Below are 6,000 nucleotides of genomic sequence, written 5' to 3'. Positions count from 1 at the left end.
TCCAAAAAACAAATTTATTTGCATATTGACTTCTTGCACCGTTAGATTCGCCAGTGGCAACACTGGCCCCAAACCACCTGAATGAAATGAGTGACTGAGTAAATGAGCAAATAGAAGCGGCTGCTCATGGTGGCGTTTTGGCTCACTCTGAATGGGGAGCCAAGAGCTCTTGGTGGCTCTCTGTTTACTGTTTCGTCAATGATGATGAGCTAATAACGAAGTTCATAATGAATCAAATCATTATCTGGTTTGTGTGTCTTGGCGATGATCAGCTTCGGCAGTTTGGCTTTTCAGCGGGTTCAGTCGTGTGTTATTCCTTCAGATACGTGAGAACAGTCTACGAGTGCACAACGAGATAGCGCGTCGTCGAACATCGAAAGCAGATACCGTTTCTTTATATTTATTATTATTGTACCTAGGTATTAGCCACAAAGCAACAGTCAATGTTTTCTTTCGCGTTTTGTTGTATAAAAACCCGTATAATTCCATTTTATTAATATTAAAAATTAAAAAAGAAAACAACAACAACAATAAAATATAAATCGGGAGAATAAGAAACAAGATTCTTTTTTTTTGTGGAGTACCATATAAAAAATGTTCGTGGGCTACCTTTCATTGTGGCTAGACGTGTGATCGGTCGGCCGTTTGTTGTTCTTCGTTTCGCTTATCATGTAGTATACATCTTTACTAGACAAAGATTTCGCGCCGGGATCATAAAAGCCAATTTGAGTGCAGTGCCATAATTATCGCCCACCTTCTAGTAATAATTCGCAAATACTTTATGTGATTCTGCTGTTGAAGATTAAATTTTCCAAATACCAAACCACAAGCAGTCGGCAGCCGCTTGTTGTACGCTCTGAAGCCTTAAATTGAACGAATATCCATGGGCGGCCAAACGCCTAATTGTGGAAACGTGATCATCAATTTGTCTCCGAGAAAAACAAATCAAATAAAAATCTCCAACCATTTAGTGCGGTGAATTTTTTTTTTAAATATCTGACCAGTGAAGTGAAAAAACACATAACCATTGCTTGGTTTTATGATCCATGCCCAACATTGTGTTCAACCCGAGCAATTGTGGAAATATGGCATATGTGGGTGTTCGTATAAATACCCAAAGTGATATAACCTCAATAATCCTGGGGAAGTGTAAAAATCGATAAATCCAAGAAAAGAAAGTCTCTATGTTAGTTAAACATTAGTTAAAACAACCATTGATTTCATAGCATAGCACCCCTACCACCCCTACATTACACTCCCAAAGGTAATTGATACTAATGGAAAACTCCCCAAACATACTGAAATGCTTTCTCTCTCCCCATCTGGCTCACTCTCGCTCTCTTTCTCTGCCCCCACACATCAACCTCGTTGGTATCGAACATCAGCCTCATGGTGTTGGTGTTGAACAGCATCGATAAAAATTCTCTCACCTTGCCATTAGATATGAAATCGGTGTTTCTTTAAATTACAACAACTGTGATAATTACAAAAACAAAATAATATACAACTATTTTGTCCACCTGCAACAACAAGCAAGCAAGCAAGCAAACAAAAAAAATACATGTGAAAAAAATATTTCAAGAGTAACATGCAAATTTATAAAATTTTAATTGGGTCGTCATTGCGACTGCCACGATATGGATGCAGATAAAGTGTTGATGCGGTTTCTGCTGTAGTCGTTATTGTTGTTGTTGTTGATGCATCGAATAGTATTCGTAAAATGCGTAAATATCGGAATGTGTAAATGCGTGAATTGACTTTGAACAACAACAGCAACAACAACAACAGAAAACCAACAAACATCTCTCAAATGCATGCTTGGTGTGTATTAGATTTGCTAACGTAAATGTGGTGGCCAATGTCTTTAGTTTATGGTTCAATGGTGAATGCACAGTGGGACCTTAAATGAGGCACAAGAAAACATTACATTTAGCATCTTTTAAAAGACAACATTTGGCCGAAAGAGTAGAAAACAAGTAAAAGCGTGCATAGTTAGTCCGGGCCAAATCTTCTATACCCTACACCATGGATCGAATTTGTCAAGTTCTTTGGTCGATATATCTTTACAGACAAACAAAGGATAATGGATGAGAATTGCTATGCTATTTCAGCAATACCTAGTTATGAACCGATTAAAGCCAAACATTGTTTGGCTGTTGGAGACCAATGGAGACCGGATAAGAATTACTCCCTCTAGAGGCTCAAGAAGTCAAGATCCGATATCGGATTGTATGGGAGCTATATCACTTGGTGCAAGAATGGCGCCCTCTAGTGACTCAAAAAGGCAAGATCCAAGATCGTTTTATATGGCAGCTATACCAAAACATGGACCGATGTGATCCATTTACAATCCCAACTGACCTACAGTAATAAGAAGTATTTGGGCAAAATTTCAAGTACCTATCATTACTCCTTCGAAAATTAGCGTGTTTTCGACAGACAGACGGACGGACATGGCTAAATCGTCTAAGCCTATCAAGAATATATATACCTTGTTAGGTCTCAGATCAATATTTCGATGTGTTACAAACGGAATGACTAAAATTGGTATACCCCCATCCTACGGTGGAGGATATAAAAAAAATAGAAAAATTTAAGCTGGCGTTTGGAAAGAATTTTCTTAGGCCTAAGTGGTCAAATGAAAATACTTAACTATGTTTTGGGGACAAAACTGGACAGTCAGCAATCAAAGAAAGCAAAAATTCTAAACTAATTCGTTGTAAAAGACCAAAAATTGTGACATAAACTGTTTAGGACTTTTTTCAACCTACAGTGACAACTTCAATCTAAATGGGTTTAAAAACTGATATAGCTCCCATATTAACCAATCTACCGATTTGAGATCTTGAGCCTCTAGAAAGCGCAATTGTTATTGGATCTGGCTGAAATTTTGCAAGTAGTGTTCTGTTCCGTCTTTCAACAGCCGTTCCAAGTACTATGAGTCTATAATCTTATATAGCTCCATTTTTCAACCAATCTCTTTATTAGTCTTCTACGTTCTCAAAAAGCTTGAATTTTTGCGTAATTTGGCAGAAATTTTGTACTTTAAGAACACATGTGCCCTTTAACAAAGTTAATTGTTGTAAATTTTTCGTACAATATATGGAGGTGGGTTCCCAAGACTAGGCTCGGTCGCACTTAACGTTCTTTTACTTGTTTTAAGTTCTCAAGTCTCCCCTACTCCACAACTAGTCCACCATCTTTCATTATACCCTACACCATAGAAACCCTTTTCAATATTGGTCTAAAATCCCATAATGTACATATATTAGGATCGTTCTAACATTTCAAGTCGATTTAGCTATGTCTATCCATCCGTCTGTCGAAAGCATGCTAACTTTCAAACGAGTAAAGCTAGCTGATCGAAATGTTGCAAAAGAACTTTTGATTGATGTAGATCAGTTGAGATTGTAAATGGGCAACAATTGGTCCATATTTAGATACAGGTTAGGTTTAACTGGCAGTCTGTCATCAGACTCACTTAGACGTTTTCGTCCATTGTGAAACCACAGGAACAGAAGAAGGAAGATGCCTTATAGTTCCTACCGTTGCACCGTTCAAATCGCTTTAATAAGCCCAATAACTTGCGAATGTTAACATCCGCTAAATCAGACAGGTTCTCAAAGAAAAGAGAATATAAGTTGGAACTCTTTCTCACTGCTAGTACGGGACCTACACACAGAAGGTGTTCTATAGTCTCTTCTTCCTTGATGTCCCTACAGCTTCTGCAAAAGTCGTTGCTGGCAACCTTCAGTCTGTCAGCATGTTTTCCGATTAGACAGTGAACTGGCATGAGGGACATAATGACTGAGACGTCTGTTCTTGTCAATAACAGCAAATCGGTAGACCTCTTCAAGTCTAGATTAGGCCACATAGTTCTGGAATGCTCATAGCCCCCTCTTTGTGACCATCTATCATTCGTTGTCCTTCGGACCTGGTCCAGAAGACTTAGCTTACAAGTCGCTAGAGGCATACCCACAGATTCCAGTATGTATGGAATGTGTGGGGTAGTTCCTAGTCTCGCAAGCTTGTTCGCTTTACAATTCTCTGGGATATCTCTGTGGCCCGGCACCCAGAAAGGTGAATTTTGAGTACAAAAGATCTCGTTGAGAGATCTGCGACATTCAAGGGCGGTTTTTGTGTTAAAAATACATTCTCCAGGGATTTAATGGTTACCTGGCTGTCTGAGAAGATATTTATGCCAATCGTCGTTATGACATTATATCTTAGCCATTCCACCACTTGCAAGGATCTCCGCTTGATACACACTACAGTAGTCGGGTAACCTTTTCGATACGACCAGTTCTAGATCTTTAGAGTACACCGCAAAGCCCACCTGGTCATCTAGTTTGGAACCATCCGTATAGAAGTCTATGTAACTTCTATTACCAGGAATATCGTAGTTCTAATCGGTTCTATGAGGAATAGTGGTACAGTACTTTTTTTCAAAAAGCGGCATAGGTAGGGTGTCATCAACCCTACCTGGAATATCGGATATTGTATCAAGGATAACACAGTGTCCGTAGCCGCCACATAACCAAAGAGAAAGCTCCCATAGCCTCGCGGCAGTGGTTGCAGCAATTTGTCTAGCCACAATGTCCAGACGCATTAGATGTATAGAATTAAATTCAGTGCATCAGAAAGTGTTGTCCTCAGTGCGGCTGTGATGCACAAACAAGCCATCCTTTAGATCCGGTTAAATATTGAGCAATAGGTGGACTTTTGTAGCGCCGTCCACCAGACCACAACACCATATAGCATTAAAGGTCGTCTGACAACAGCAGTATATACCCATTGCATGACCCTTGGGGGTTTAGACCGCCAATGGGTTTCTTGAGGATGTATAGGGCAATTTTTTTGCCTCTCTTGCCTCTCGCCTTGGTGTGGTAGGGTTTTCCTGCTTTCGGAATGAAAACGACCTTCGTGTACCTCCATCCCACAGGTATATATGACATTCTGATACAAGCGCGGAGTATATCTCCCTAAGCCAGGAAACCAGTCTATCAGACACAGCTTGTAATTCAACCGGTGATACATCATCAGAGCCTGGCGACTGAAAGGAGTCGAAACTTCTAATCTGCCAAAAGATTTTCGGCGCAGACACAATTTCCCCAATGACTTCCGACATATGCATGCCAGTGACAACCTCTTCTGGTGCCACGTTGTCCGTTGGATAATTTCCCGAGAAATGTGTATCAACGATTAGTTCTAATGTATCCTCACTAAACATTGTCCAAATTAATCTCCCGAATATATTTTTTGAGATTTTAAAGGGCGCATTTTTTAGCTAAAATTTTGCACGACGACTTATATTATGCTATGTATGGTCTGAATAGGTTCATATCCTGATAAAGCATCAAAAACCCGATAATAATTAATGGTCCTCTAAGGGCGCAATTTGGATGACTATTTTATATAAAATTCTGCCCAGTCGAACTTAACAAGCTCTTAATATTATATCCCACTGTGTATAGGATGCTATAACTCGGAGAATCAGTAAGACACAAAAGAAGGCGTTCAACCCATTGATAATTGTGACGACCGGCTCAGACCTAGCCACGTCCGTATAACGATGGGTATCTGTTCGTCTGTCTGTCAGCGTATCTGTCTGTCTATCAGTTTGTCCATGTTAATTTTCATCTCTATCTTAGTCATCCTCAAATTTGCCAACGAAGGCTTTTAGAGCTTAGAAACGAAGTCTATTAAAATTGGAAAATATTGGTTCAGACGCCCTAGCATTGCTATGTGCCCATTTGTCTACCGCTCTTCATTAAATTTCGCCTTAATGACTTTAGACATTCTATTACTTCAACTATAGGTATTTGTTCGAAATCGTTTCAGATTTAGATATACCTCCCATATATTCATTCGACTTTGGTCAGGTTAGATTAGATGTAAGATGAGGGTGCTAATTACAATTCGTCCCATTCCATTATGGACATTAGGGTGATGACTCGAAAAAATCAAGCAGTCATCACCATTTTGAGTTAGGTCCTAAAT

The 6,000-nt window shown here is 39.5% G+C and overlaps 1 protein-coding gene across 2 annotated transcripts in view; it reads left to right on the top strand.

The window, feature by feature from the left end:
- Window positions 1-350: 350 nt before the first annotated feature.
- LOC106081283 (myotubularin-related protein DDB_G0290005) overlaps window positions 351-6,000 on the top strand; it is a 96,162-nt gene continuing 90,512 nt past the window's right edge. The window contains exon 1 of one of the 2 annotated variants that reach the window (XM_059365239.1): window positions 351-1,186. The gene's annotated coding sequence lies outside the window, so the exon portion shown is untranslated. Of the gene's footprint in view, window positions 1,265-6,000 lie in introns of both variants that reach the window. The other variant, XM_059365238.1, reaches the window with a different exon arrangement.

This window comes from Stomoxys calcitrans, chromosome 3 (genome assembly GCF_963082655.1).
Source record: "Stomoxys calcitrans chromosome 3, idStoCalc2.1, whole genome shotgun sequence".
In the NCBI taxonomy this organism is placed as follows: domain Eukaryota; kingdom Metazoa; phylum Arthropoda; class Insecta; order Diptera; family Muscidae; genus Stomoxys; species Stomoxys calcitrans.
Note: the sequence above shows the minus strand (reverse complement) of the source record. Positions and strands in the feature narration are given on the sequence as shown.